Raw genomic sequence first — 16170 nt, 5'->3', positions numbered from 1 at the left:
TGTTTTTTTTTCTCTCTATTTCTAAGCCAATTATATAATCCATTTCCAACACAGTTAGGTGATAGTGGATCCCTTAATTTTGTCTCTACAATTGCTATTATGTCTGTTTTTTCTCCTGACAAGTAATCATTAAGCTCATTTAATCTTGAAATTAAACCATTTATATTAGTATAAGCCAGTTTTAACTTTCTGTACTCTCCATTTCTTTCTTTGTTCCTTTTGTTTCCTTCTCTTAAAGATACCATTTTCTCAGTCTTATGTCTAACACTCTCCAAAATAACTTCTTTTTCTTGGTCTCCATTTTCTTCTCATTTTTTATTTTTTATTTAGCTTCACTTCTTAATGTCTTCTCTCTCTTTCCTCAAGGTTCATATCTCTTTTTATCCATACATCTTTATAGTGCTCAGCATTACCTAACTTACCTGTTCTTGCTAGTATCTCTTCCAATGCCCTTTGTGACCTTAGATCTTTAGGGGTTGATTTCCTTCATTTACAAACTTTCCTAATCTATGCACTTCCTCTATTTCCTTTTCTAATTTCTGTTCTTTATCTTGTATTACTCTCAAAACATATCTTGCTAAATCTTTTTCTTCTTTGTCTCTCATGAATCTAACTAGATTCTTTTTTCTTTTACACCAAATCCTATACTCTTCTTTTTGTCTACTGTATCTCTCAAAAATTTTCCCTTTTCTTTGATTACCTGAATGACTGTTTCCTTAGCTTTCTCCTGCATTTGTTGCTGAACAATTTCTTTAAAAGATACTTTATCTTTTTCGTGATCTTTCCACTGTTTCTTGATTTGTAATATTTTTTCCTCACCTATATTTCCTCCAATTCTTTCAATCATTTCCTGCATTTGTTCATTCACCTCTTTTATGGTCATATTATTTGCGGTATCTTTGCTTTTCAAATCCTCAAATTTACGTTTTACTTCAGACAATTATTTCTTTAGGGCATTCACTTCCCGAGTTGTTTCAGTATTTGCTTTTCTTTATTCACTAATCTCTTTTAATACACATCATGTTGATCCCTGACCCTTGAAACAAATTCCATCAAAGCTCTCATTTCCCTATGTCTAAAATTCTACTAAAGTTACCTCTTTTGTAACGAAACCCAAAAATGGCCTTTCTTCATAGTTATGCCTAATGGGGTCTCTATACTCTTGTTTACATTTTGTTTCACTGCTCCACTACCAGAGGTCTCATCTGGCCTATTTTTATTTCCTTCCATTTCCTTTCAATATTCACTAATTTTCACTATATTACATTATTTTGGGCATCCATGAGTACTCCCCCTTCCCATTTAACATATCCTAGGTCTCCCAGTGGTGAGTTATGCAAGTCCTGCATAGGCACCTAAGCTCAGTGAGATACACTTCAACACCCTTCAGACCATACAAATCAAAGCCCTAAAAACAATTACAGGCCATCTACACTATGAAACAAAAGTTCTCAAAGTCAAGGATCACCTTGACATGAGAGGCACACAAACATTTGCTGCATCCTCCACAAACACAGTACACCTGCTACACTACATAGCAGAACACCCACACACACCAAGAAACATTAAAAAAGCACCCAAATACCTATATCACACAAATACTCTCTTCTCTTCCTCTACAACCACCAAATACCTGCCTCTGGAAGCATATTCATAATCATATCACTCACTGCTCCATTAACACACTAAAAGACAACACATTGCTGCATGCCAGACCCCCTGATATCCATCCCTCTGAATCCTCTCACCCATGAAAGGACAGAGTCCACCTGGTCAGACTGTGGTGAGGCCACCACCCAGCCCTTCTAAGCTACCAAAAGAGACTAGATGACTGCATTGTGGACAACTGCCCAGGATGTAACATTTCACCCCATACTATTCAACATATAATGGAAGACTGCATTATCCACAATCACACATGCAAACAACACAACATACACTCTATGAAGGATTTGTGGGAAAACCCCATTCTGGCCATGGCATTCCTTGGGGAGACGGGACTGCTTGGACAGACAGTCTAGGGAATGACAACAACAACAACCTAAGTATCCTGATATTGTAATCTCTGATGAAAGGTCTTGTTTTTAATGCAGTCTCCAAGAGCACCAATTTTGACATGTTCACAGACTGTGTATTTCCCTAGTTGTACCTAGTTGTATCTTACAGGAAGGGGAGCTATGCTTGTGGTGTCCCATCTCTGTATCTTGCCATATCTAATTTGCTCTTAAATTCTTGTATTGTATATATATATATATATATATATATATATATATATATATATATATATATATATATATATACAGGTAGTTCTCGTTATATGCGGGGGTTCCGTTCCGCGGACCCCCCGCATATAACGAATTCGCATATATCGAACTATTGAACCTATGGGAAAAAGGGGGATACGTTCTCAACTCGGATTGATTTTTTTTTATTATTATTATTTTTTTTTTTTTTGCATATTTTATTTTGGCAAAGGGCTTACATACTGCATTACACATACATTAACACTCTCTGACATGTAAGTATTAACCTCGGGAAAAGACGCTACCGTAAACATCACTTATTTCGCCAAGCGTATTTTCTTCAGCTGTTTGAAAAATCAGTCTGTTTACAATTCACATTTCAGACTGCTTGCTACGCTTAAAGGTCAGATATCAACAGATATACCATTCGCTAAAAATCATCATATTGCTCGAAAAAGTACTTTTTAAAAGCATACAAATAAAGTTTTTACCTATTACAGAAGAATTTATTCAGAAAATTCACTTTTAATTGCGCCTCGCATACCACTTTTCTGAAGTCTAGATATTCAGAATAACAATATTGTTTGTTTGGCAACTATGACGTCACGAACGCGGAATTCCCCGAACCTTTCCCGAAGCGCACGGACGGAATGTTTCGAATAGCAGACGACGCAATGAAATAAAGACAAAGCTGTTTTTTGCCAAATTTGATAAGATGTAGATGATGGAATTATATAGAATACTGTTAGTATGTTTTTTTATGTACATTAAACTGTAAATACAAAAAGTTATGGAAGTCTTGATATCTGACCTTTATAGGTCAGATATCAAGACTTCCATAACTTTTTGTATTTACAGTTTAATGTACATAAAAAAAAACATACTGACAGTATTCTATATAATTCCACCATCTACATCTTATCAAATTTGGCAAAAAACATTTTTGTCTTCATTTCATTGCGTCGTCTGCTATTCGAAACATTCCGCCCGTGCGCTTCGTGAAAGGTTCGGGGAATTCCGCGTTCGTGACGTCACAGTTGCCAAACAAACAATATTGTTATTCTGAATATCTAGACTTCGGAAAAGTGGTATGCGAGGTGCAATTAAAAGTGAATTTTCTGAATAAATTCTTCTGTAATAGGCAAAAACTTTATTTGTATGCTTTTAAAAAGTACTTTTTCTATGATTTTTAGTGAATGGTATATCTGTTGATATCTGACCTTTAAACTGACTGTTGATGTGCTCTGGAGATACACAGGCAGGCTTACTGCTTAGAGTTTATCCAGTGCGGAGAATAAACGATAATTCTTGCAGAGAGTGAAAATTGACGAAATTAATTGGGGCAGTAATAAGTATCAAAAATTAATTTGTTTGTGAAAAAATAATTAATTTGTGTATCAAAAAAGCTTAATTACCTGCAGAAAGACAATGGTTTGGCCTATGAAACAGGAAGGATGCCTAAGACGATGCCGTCTGTACAGCTGCCGGTGTTGTTGTTGTGATAACGCCGCAGTGATGCCAGCTCTACCTAGCAGATGCAGCCAGTGTTACCACACGGCTTTATGCGCACCAACTTCAAATATATAATAGGTATTTTGAAAAAAATAATCGGCCGCGACTATTTTTTTTTTTAGGTCAAATCGCATATCTTCGAATATATCCCCGCACATATCGAAAAGTGGTGCAAATTCTTGAATCGCATATACGCGAATTCGCATATATCGGAGTCGCATAAATCGAGAACTACCTGTATATATATATGGGTTAAAAATAATGTTTTCAATAAAATGGAGAAGTTAATCAAAGCTCAGTGAGCTGAAAGTTAATTTCATGCAGGAACTTGAATATACATATTTTCCCCTTACAAAGGAGGTAGCCAAAAAAATGAGAGCATAAAATCCACTCCCACCCATTCCATCCCCACATATTCCACTCCCATTCAGCCCCCTCCCTTTTATCTTGGCTCCTCCTGGATGATGGGTCATCCCTGCATCTCACCCACTTATGTAAATATATATATAAATAATGAATTAAAAATATATATAAAAAATGAACAAATAAATAGATAAGAATAAGAAAAATGTTAGGGGATATTCTTGGTAATCAATTAAAAATTAATAAATAACTAGAAATTAGAAGAAAAAAATAGGCAACAGATAATCCTGGTAGGAAATTTAAGTTCTGTGAAAAGTATTGAGAACTAATAAAAGACAAATGTGAAGAATATGGGATAGGTATCAGTAAAAAACTTAGATACTATATCATTATTTGCTATGACTCTTAAGTAAGAGAAAGATTGGTCAAGTAAGGAAGTTTTACAGGCATGATGAAAAGAGTAGAGCTGATAAAAGAAATTGATTACACCAATGGTGAACTTTAAACAAAATCAAGAGGTTTGTGGTGATGATAATTCATTTTAGAGGTTCCTAAAAGAGAACAGGCATTAGTTACAATGTTCAGCTGTAATCTGGTCCCAGACCCACAAACTAGGATCTGAGGACAGGCAGGGCAAAGTAAGGTAGAAGGTTCTTTTACTTCACATCATAAGAATTTTTCTTTTTTTTATTGAAGCAGCCCTTTATGTCCTTTCATTTACAGCATATGACACTTTATTAATGTTTCATAGTTAATATGGTACTTTTAATTATTTCTGGAAAAAAAAAATCAATAAGCAAAATGTGCTCAAGATAATCAGGTCACTGAGACATACTAAATTCTAGATTTTAAAAGAGAATGATAAAGTAAACATCAAATAAATTCAGAGCAAAAGTAAAATAAATAAACTGAGCAAAATCTAAATATATATGTTACTCACACTTGTGAAATTTACATAAATTATATAAATATATATTCATATTTGAATTAATACTTCAAATAGAAAATGACAGTTTAAATTCTGAAAATAATAATAGTAATAATCATAATAATCATAATAAGAGTAATAATAGCAATAATATCAATGGTACTAATAATGATATAATATTAATAATACTGAAAATAATAATAGTAATAATAATGATAATGATAATAATAATAATAATAGTAATAATAATACTAATAATACAATTTTCAATTTTCTGGTTTCAAAGTTAGAAGTTATATGGGCTATTGAACTACCAGACAACATTTACTCAGAATTCCAAATAATAATAATAATAATAATAATGATAATAAAAAAAAACCATATGACTATGAGCCTTAAAATATATTCTATACCAAGAAGTAATGGTTGCTTTCAGAGGAAAAACTAATCCATATGTATTTGTATGAGTTTGGAAACTGAAGATGGCAAAGAAAAAAAAGGGACATAAAGGAAGTAACACATACTATAATGGTATACACAGTAAATGAATAATAAAGCAGGAGAGTGAAAACAGCTTTAGATAATACAAAAGGCATCTTTAACAACAGTATTAGTTTCAGGATTGTGAAAAAGCTGAAGGGATGATACATGTTCAGTTCTATCATAAAGCCATGAAGTACTGACATTTTCACAAAGGGAGTTAACCTAATTTATGAAAACAAAGCTATTGTAATGTGACACTACAGATGAAAAATATGGACAGAGTAATAAGTGGTGGACTATGATTAACAAGATACAAAAAGATATACAAGACATACAGAGAATAAAAATTAAAGGAACTAGTTTGCCTGTCATTCACAAACACAGAATATTGATTGGAACATGGATGGTTGAAATAAGATAGAAAAATCATAAAAAGTTAAGAATGGCATGAATACAATATAATTCAGGCATAGGTACCTGCTCATGGGGTCCCATCTCTATGTCTCCACTTATCAAAATCTATTCTGATTTAATTTATAGTTTGCTTGGCATATGATGGCCTGGGAGGGGTTTTCTAATCAGAACCCTAAGGTTTGGGTCTTTTAAGGTGTGTGGGTGTGGTACAGATAAGAGTAAAAGGGAAGATATAGGCAGTATGTTTGTGAGAAGGAAGATGAATGTGTTGACAGTGAGTTGAAAGGGAAGGGTGTGGATGAGTTTGGGAGTGTAGTGGAAAGGGTGTCAGGAGTGAGAGGATGAGGGAGGGAAGAGGTGACTATACTAGTAAGTGTTGAGATAGGTGAGCATGTGGTGGAGTGGAATGAGGTTTCTTCAAGGTTAACCCCTACCATACGGTGCCGCACACGTAGGTGTCATGAGGAGCAAGTGGATTCACGACACTGCCATATCGGCGTCTTGATTATATTTATTGTAGTCGCCCCTGTGCTTTTACATTCTCCCTAATCTGCTCTTAATCCCATTCTCTGTGGTTTTCAAAATTCACGGGTAAAAGAGAGAACGATCGATATAAGCGGTGACTATATTTTATGATGCGAGTATTATTACGACACGTCGTACGGCTGCCAGCTAATGCTGCCCCCGAGTTTTAAGTCCCGTAGTGAAGTGGTTAATGTGGATGAAGGTGGAACTGGGAAGGGAGATGTGGGTCTTTGTAAGTGTATGTAAGCATGGTAGTGAGAAGAGTGTGAAGGAGAAGCTTTTTGGATAGATTTAAATGAGTGCATAGAGAATTTTGGAAGAAATGTCAATGTTGTGGCATTGAGAGATCTCAATGCTAGAGTAGGGGATGAACCAGTAGATGGGGTGGTTGGGATATTTGGAGTGCCAGATAAAAATTGTAGTGGAGAGTTGATGGAGATGTGTTTAAAAAGAGAGTTGGTAAACTAAGACAGTGTTTAGGAAAAAAGTTGAGCATAAACACACATGGGAGAGGGTGGTGGATAGAAGGGTGGTTGATAAGGCTTTGATGGACTATTTAGTGGTATCCAGAAGAGTAGGAAGAGTTTTGGAGGTCCATGTTCTTAGGGGAGAGAGTGGGGGAATATCACATCATTTTTTGGTGGAATGTAAGTTGAGAGTGTGTGATAGATGGAGAAAGAGAAAGATAGAAGGTAAGGATGTAATAGTAAACTGTTTAAATAAGAAGGAAAAGGAGCAGGAGTACAAAAAGCTGAGAGAAGTGTGAGAGGTGGAGAAGGATAGAGTAAAGGTAGAAGTGGACGATTTTTTTTTTTTTTTTCAAGGAGGGAGTAACAAGGTATGCAAAGATAGTGTGTGGAATAAGTAGGATAGGAAGGAATAGAAGGAACCATAGTGAGTGGAGGGATGATGAAGTGAATGTTGTTGAAAAGAAGTGAGCATTCATGGACTGATTGCAAAGTAGGACAAGAGGAACATGTGAGAGGTATAAAGAAAAAATATAAAGAAAAAAGAAGAGAAGCCAAACATAAGATAAAGGAATAGAGCCTGTGTTAGAATTAGAAATGGAGAGAGCAAATTATTTAAGGTAAACGTGGGACTTTGCCAGGGATATGTCATGTCACCATGGCTGTTCAATGACAATAATGAATGAGACAAATGGAGAAATAAGAAATAGATGAGGTAGAAGTAGTTATCAATATGAAGAGCTGATAAGGCACCTGAGTTAGATGGGTGTCATGCAGTGTCTGAAGAAGGGAGGTTATTTAATATGGGTAGAGTGCCTGTATAGTTCCAGTTTACAAGGGAAAAGGGGACAAATGCGAGTGTAGAAGTTTCAGAGGGATCAATTTGTTTAGTTTAGTTGGAAAAGCATATGGGTTTTAATTGAGAGGAATAGAGTGAGTAATTGGTGAGGCACAGTGTGGGTTTAGCAAAGGTAGGGGTTGAGTGGATCAGATTTTTGTATTTACCTAATTGTAGTATACATGAGAAGGAGCAATGCTCATTGGGTCTGGTTTCCTATTCTCTAATTTTCTAACATACCTAGACTCAAATTCATGTATGGTTCCAACTTAATCTATATCTATGATTTCCAATTATCATATTTAGATTTGAACTCATGTATTGTTTGAGCTTGGGCTATATTACTTTCGAAGCTATTTCACATATTTATACATCAATATGCCAAACTATTTCTTCACATCCTTTCAATATATGATCTTTCTTAATTTACTTACATGACCTCTTAAAGCCTTCCCATCTTTAATCAGATCTCTTCTAACAATGCAATCTATCCTCTTTAGTGGATACTGTAATTGTGTCACCTCTTTCTCTTCGATCTTTCAATGTTGGTAGACCCAGTATTTATAGTCTTTCCTAATATAGTTTATCTGCAAGGTTGGGGACCAGTTTGGTTGCTGCCCTTTGTATTCTCTCAATCTTGCTTATATCCACTCTGTGTGGGGACCATACTATTGGCACATATTTCAATCTTGGAGGTATCCGGGTTTCCATGATTTTTTTTTCATCATCTGTTCATCCATATACTGGAATGCCACTTTAATCTTCTGCACTAGTCCATATGTCTCTCCCACAATCCTGTTGATATGTGTGTCAGGTGATAGGTTGTCTTTTATCAACACTTCTAAATCTTTCTCCTCTTTTGGTTTTGTAATGTGTTTGTTTCACAAGAAATATTTTAAGGATGGCTTTTATCACTATTGCCCATTTCCATTACTTTGCATTTTTTTGTATTGAACTCCATTTCCCATTCTTGGTTCCATGCAAAAAATAGCATCTAAATCTTTTTGCAATATTCTACCGCCCTCATTTTTCACTCTTCTCATGATTTTTGCATAACCTGGAAACATGATGGCATAATTTGCTGTTCCTTCCATCATGTCATTATTATTGACAAGAAACATTATTGGGGCAAGCACTGAACCTTGTGGAACTCTGCTCGTTACTACTCTCCAGCTTGACATCTTGTCCTTTACTATTATCCTCATGTATCTTTCCTTCAAAAAGTCTTTAGTAGTTTCCCTCTTAGTCCTCCAACATACTCCAATTTCCACATGAGTCAACTGTGAGGTACTTTATCAAATGCCTTCTCTAGGTCCAGGTACACACAGTCTACCCACCCCTCTCTCTCTTACAGCACATCAGTCACTCTCCAATAAAAGCTTTAAAGGTTTGACACACATGATCTTCCAGATCTGAAGCCAAACTGACTGTCTGTCAGAATGTTCATGTATGAAAGTGGCAGTTGCTGATAAGTCTATCGAAATAAACACCATATGAGGACAGAGCCTTTATTAGTACAGCGTTTCACTTGTTACAGCTTTTTTGTGTACTTGAAAAAGTACACAGTAATTCTTCTAATGCATACTTTGTGTATTCCAACATTTTGGAATGATCACTCTCTGTCCAAGAATGTTTTGGGGGCACATATATTACTACAAAATTTCTACTTTTCATGTCACTGTTTTCAACTTTTATCATAATACCGCATTATTTTATCCTTCTGTTATCTCTCACATTTAAGCCTTAGTCAAAAATATGACTCCTCCACCCTGTTTCTCCCTTCTATTTTTCATCCAATGGTTATATAAATCTTATCCCACAGTATTAGGTGGTAGTGGATCTTTTAATTTTGTTTCCACAATTCACTTTATATCCGGTTTCTCTTCAGCTAGATAGTCATTAAATTTGTTTAGTCCTAAAATCATGCCATTTATGTTGGTATATGATATTTTCAACTTTTTCCTTTCTCCTTTTTTTTTTGTTTAATGTGTTTCCTTGTATATATATATATATATATATATATATATATATATATATATATATATATATATATATATATATATATATATATATATGGATTCTTTCAATCTTCTTAATATTCTTTTTGGTACTGGGTGACCATAATGTCGCAGCATACTCCAGTCTAGGCCTTATTAGTATGACTAATATTTTTCTAATCATTTCTTTGTCCAAATAGGTAAAAGCCACTTTTATTGATCTTAGCAAGTTATAGGATTCTCCAACAATTTTGTTTATTTGTTTATCAGAGGGCAAGCCATTTGACATAACTACTCCCAGATCTTTTTCAGGTCCCATTTTCTTTACCTCCTTAGTTCCAATTGTATATTGTCCTGATATTCTATTTTTACTTTTTCCGAACTCCATTATGCTACACTTCTTAATGTTGAGGTCTACTTCCCACTTCAGATTCCATTTCCAAACCTTGTTCAGGTCTGTAGTGATTCACAGTCAATTTCAGTTTTCACTTTCCTCAAAAATTTAGCATTGTCTGCAAAGAAGCACATGTGACATTCCATACCATCATCCATGTCATTCACATGAATAGTGAACATTGGTTGGAACTCCACTAATCACCCCCTTCCAACCTGAATATTTTTCTCTGAGTACTACTCTCATCTTTCTACCATTCAGGAAATCCTCCATCCAGTTTAGTAGGTTGCCTTGTATCCCTCCTATGTTTTCCAATTTTTTTTTTTTTAGTAATTTTTTGTGTTGTACTTTGTCGAAGTCGGTTTATTATATTATTTTCTTCAGGTGTTTTACCCATCTATTCTTCATAATTTTCTCACAAATTTTGGCTACAGTGTTTGTTTGGGAGACTGGTCTGTAATTACTTGGTTCTTCCTTGTTTCCTCCTTCACATATTGGTACAATGTTGGCATTTTTCCAGTCCTTTGGTATTTTTTCTTCTTTGAGTGAGCAAATTATTATGTTGTATATTATGTCCATTAGTTTTTCTTTGCATTCTTTTGGTATCCAGTTTACAATTCTGTTCAGGCCATGTGATTTCCTAACATCAAGGTTCATTAATTGTTCCTTTATTTCTTTTTGTATTATTAATTGCTCCGTTATTTCTTTTTGCATTATTATCATTATTTCCCTCATGGTGGGAGATCGCACTTTGCTTCCTTCATCCCAATACTGTACTTTTTCTCTAGTGAAAACCAACTTGAAGTGATTGTTCATGACTTTGTCTATTTCTAGATTTTCTTTGTATTCTGTATTTCCTTGGCGTAGTTTCACCATTTCCTGTTTATTCTTATTATTACCATTCACATATCTATAGAATAGTTTGGGTTGATCTTTGCACTTTTCTATAATATCTTTTTCATAGTTCTTTTTTTCCTCTCTGCACACTTTTACATAATCATTTCTATATTTTATATATATTTGCCATTTCCCCTTTTTTTTTTCTCCATCTTTTCCAAGCTTTATCTCTTCTATCTTTTGCCTCACTGCATCTTCTGTTGAACCAGCATTTAACATACACCCTCTCTTGTTTCTCTATTGGGACATATCTATTCACTCCTTCATTATAGATTTCCATCAAGATTGCCTATTTCTCTTCGACTTTTGTCTCTTCAATGCAGAATTTTTCCCAATTTGCATTTTGAAATAATTTCTTAAGTTTTCCAAAGTCCGTTTTGTTGTACATCAATCTTCCTTTTCTGTACTTTCCATTTCTCTCCATATATACTTCTTCCTTCAGTTCAGCCTCTATAAGTATGTCATCACTCTTTCCAAATGGTGTCTTGTATTTAATTTTGTCCACAACTTCAGGTTCTGTTATAAATATTAAATCCAGTCTCGACAGTTTTTCATTACTTCTGTTTCTGGTATTTTCATTGACCTATTGTGTCATTGTATATTCCATTGTCATGTCCAGTAATACATTTCCCCATAGATCCTCTCCCAATTTACATTTTGATAATTTCTTAAGTTTTCCAAATTCTGTTTTGTTGTACATCAATCTTCATTTTCTGTATTTTTCATTTCTCTCCATATATATTTCTTCCTTTAGTACAGCCTCTATAAGTATGTATTCAATTTTATCCACAATTTCAGGTTCTATTGTAAATATTAAATCCAGTCTTGACAGTTCTTCATTACTTCTGTATCTGGTATTTTCATTGACCTATTGTGTCATTGTATATTCCATGGTCATGTCCAGTAATACATTTCCCCATAGATCCTCTCCACCTTTCACTGTCATCTCCTGACAGATTTCTTTGCAGTTAAAATCCCCCATAAATACCAGGTTACCTCTATCCTTTAGTATCTTGTTTAATGAATGCCTTGCATTTTCTAACATTTAATGCTTTTTCTCTCTCCAAGTGCCCGTTCTTGGGGGCACATAAATCACCACAAGCTTTCTACTTTTCATGTCTCTTTCAACTTTTATCATGATCATTTCTACACTGTCTTTACCCTTAGTAACCTTCGTCACATTCAAGTTTTTCTTGGCTAAGAACATTATTCCTCCTCCCTGTTTCTCATTTCTGCTTTTAATCTAATGATTGTATAACCCATGTCCAACACTATGTATTTACCTAGTTGTATTTCACGGGATGAGAGCTATGCTTGTAGTGACATGTTTTTGTATCTCTCCACATCCAGTTTGTTCCAGACATCAATCGCTCTGTGTAGGAAGCTATTCTTTTTCAAATTTCTTCTGTAACTGTCCTTCTTTAGCTTCTTCTCGTGTCCTCTTGTTTCTCTTCTGTCCCATTTTAATAAGTCATCTCTATCAAGAACTGCCATCCCTTTCATAATTCTGTAAATAGTTAGGAAATCACCTCTTTCTCTTCTCTATTCCAGTGTTGATAGATGTAATTTATCTTGTAGCAATTTGCAGTCTTCTTCTGTGCTTACTCTCTTGAGTAATTTGGCATCACCAGCAAAGAAGTTCATGTAACATTTCACTCCCTCATCCATATCATTTATATATATGGCAAACATTAAAGGAGCCAATACAGAGCCCTGTGGGATGCCACTTATAATATCTTCCCAGTTTGAGTTCTTGTCTCTAATTACCACTCATTTTTCTCCCACTCAAGAAATCTTTCATCCATTCCAGTAGCTTACCTTGTATTCCTATTATTTCAATTTTTCTTATTAGTTTTTTATGTGGCACTTTTTCAAAGGCCTTCTACAAGTCCAAGAAGGCGCAATCCGCCCAGCCATCTCTTTGTTGTATTATTTCTATTAATCCTGAATAAAAACATATTAAGTTTGTGGTACACATCTTCCACTTCTAAAGCCAAATTCTTTAGGGTTTAGTATTTTATTTTCTTCCAAGTGTTTGATCCATTTGTTACTGTAACCTTTTTGCATATTTTTGCTACTTTGCTTGTAAGGGATATCGGTCTGAAGTTTATAGGATTTTCTTTGTTTCCTCCTTTATATATTGGTACTGTAAATGTCTGCTATGTCTATTCAACTCACTACCTGACGAATGACTGCCTGCTGGCCATGCCCTGCAGCCACACATAACTTCGTGACGTCACGATCAACACACAAGCTGGCAACCTGGCTCATACATGCGATGATACATACTAACACTCGTCCTCTTTTCTTCTTTCTTGTGTACTTCATCTTGAATATGTGACGATGAAGTGATGATGCAGGTACATACCATACGGGTACATACACATTCCCCATGAACCCAAATGATCCACATACAAATATGTGAAGATACATGTACACATTGATGCTGTTAACACCCTAATCCCGGCTGACTGCAGCACGAAGTCGCTCAGTTGACACCCCCTTCTTAGTGAGGCAATCAGCAAGTTGTCATGATGTTTCCACCCAGGTCACCTCTGCAATTTCCCCATGTTCCAGCATATCCCGAAATACTGCAAGGTCGAGCCTCAACCTCTTATCGTCCACATTTCTGTATGAGTGAAGAGCATCCACCAGGCTCTTGTTGACGATGAAACACCGAATCTTGAGAGCCGGACACTCAGAAATTTCAGAAAGGATCCTCGCCAAATATACTGAAGACTCAGCACACTCCAAAAGTGCCATGGGCTCAGCTGAGAGCATGGACTTAATGACTCTTCTAATTTTTCTTGTCTGCCAGAAAATGGGACATCTCTTCTCACTGCCATCTCGTAGAAATATCACAAAGCCACCCTGTGACCCACTGTTCATCAAATTTGTGAATGACGCATCCGAAAAGCACTCAAGGTAACAGTCTTCAAGCTTCTTCATCTTAGGCTTGAACAACCTTATGTTATCCGTTTTCACTCTGTTAATCACCATGTTGAGTCGTAGTAGGTCTGCTATGCCTGGCGACATGTAATGTTCAGTTCGCACACATCAAATACTATATCAGGCCAGGTATGTGTGGCAATCCAATTCTATTGTCCCACGATAACCCTGTACTCCGATCGTTCTGATTCTAACAATTCACTCGCCTTTACGTAGGCTCGCTGTCTGCTTATTGTCATGGGTGTCAAGGTCAATATATACTGCCACTGGTCTAGTGTTATGCTGCCGTCTTGGTGTGAAATGACATTCAAACCTACATATTTGAAGGCCTTGGACTCTGAGCTGCCAATCAGAAATACCTGAGTCAAACGGTCAATTACTTGCTTCTTAAAATCCTGTTTCCCTGCCCAAAGGAAATCATCAACGTGGACACATATAATGCCTGCGACCTCACCATTATATCTCCAAGAAAATAATGCTGGATCCAGTGATGACACCACCAATCCAAGGCTCAATAACTGACTCTTTACTCGCAGATACCAGTGTCTACCAGCATCACACAGGCCGTAAACAGTTTTCTTCAATTTCCATAAACTGCCATCAGCAAATTCCTGTGGAGGTCGCAAGTGTACCACCCTCTCAATATCATTACCCTGCAGATAGGCAGCCTTCACATCTAAAGTATGACATACCCAGCCATTTGTCGCAGCAAGTGCCAGAGTCAACCGCACCACTTCTTTGGAGCATATAGGAGAATCCTTCCGAAGTTCGCATGTGTCCTCCTCAAAACCTCTTGCGACCAAACGAGCCTTAACCACTGATTTTCCTTCCTTGTATTTTTCCGTCACAACCCACCAGACAGACAATGGCTTCTGACCTACATCATCCACTCACTCATACACACCATGATCCTGCCATTTCTTGATTTCTTTGTTCTTGGCAGCCAAAACCTCTTCCAAAGTGAACTTAACCATCATCTCCACATCATTGGTGATGATCTCCCATTCACTTTAGTCCTTATTGAGAGCTGCCCAAGATATACTCCCATCTGAGTCCCACTTTAAGTTATAACAGTTCCGGTATTTACCAGTGGCCTTTCCTGCATGGCTCACTACTTGCCCGACCATCAACTCACCATTTTCAGAATGTATACCTTGTATCCGCTGACCAATCAAAAGTCTTGCAGGTTGGTTTGGAGCAACTATCTCACCACCTGAATTATTACTCATTTCACAATTGTCTGACTCACCATCATTTTCCAATTCAACATCTTGCATCTTGCCACTGCTTTCCAATTCTGATTCTACATCTTGTAGACACTCTCTCGGTGTTGGTTCAAATTCCTCTTGTGCATCTTCAGATTGAACATGGGGAGCTCCACTTTGTTTCCCATCTCTGCCTATCACAATGCCAGGGCCATGCCAACTAGGGCTGTCATTCCTTTTGTAGAAGACTTCATCACCATTTTGGACATCAAATTGGTTGTTTGAATGTATGTTATGTTGTAAAGCCCTGGCTAGACATTCTCCTGCTTTGAACTTCATATATTCCTGTCTTGCTAAATGTAGGGCATTCAAGTTAGTTCTCACAATGTTTGATGCTGAAGTAGGTTCCAATGCTGGAAGGTCATTATCATAAACATTGGGTAGACCAGGGTTGAATCCAAAAACTAGCTGATTGGGGGAGAAACCAGTGTGGTTAGAAAAGAGCATTTCTTGCCCAAGCCAAAGAAACTTCTGAGTTGCATTCACCATCAGTCATGATTTTACGCACTATGTCTCCATCACTGCATTTTGTCTTTTGCATACACCATTACTCCAGGGACTTTCCGCTGATTTTGCTATTATCTTGATATTGAATGCTTCCCCTAATGCTCTGATGTCTTCATTATTGAATTCACAGCCATTGTCTGTGAGAATTTTTCTGGGTGCTCCAAATAAAACAATCCAGCTCAGAAATAAACCTATTACAACTGTAGTGGAACATTTATCCCAATAATTCCTGCAGTACAGTACCTGGTGGCTAAATTGACAATGACAAGGAAATATTTCTTACCCCATGACTTTAAATCCATAGTGATGGCTTCATTGAATTTAGATGCCATGGGCATGCAAACTACTGGTCTAGGTCTGGCTTTCTTGTGTCTGAGACAAATGATAC

The 16170-nt window shown here is 36.3% G+C and overlaps 1 protein-coding gene across 10 annotated transcripts in view; it reads right to left on the bottom strand.

Annotated features, from left to right (window-relative positions):
- LOC143033486 (protein FAM135A) overlaps window positions 1-16170 on the bottom strand; it is a 1114982-nt gene that overhangs the window by 596855 nt on the left and 501957 nt on the right. The window lies entirely within an intron of this gene.

The sequence above is a fragment of the Oratosquilla oratoria genome, chromosome 15 (genome assembly GCF_046742065.1).
Source record: "Oratosquilla oratoria isolate Oo_2021 chromosome 15, ASM4674206v1, whole genome shotgun sequence".
Lineage (NCBI taxonomy): Eukaryota > Metazoa > Arthropoda > Malacostraca > Stomatopoda > Squillidae > Oratosquilla > Oratosquilla oratoria.
The sequence above is the reverse complement of the archived record's forward strand: the minus strand, read 5'-3'. Positions and strand labels throughout refer to the sequence as shown.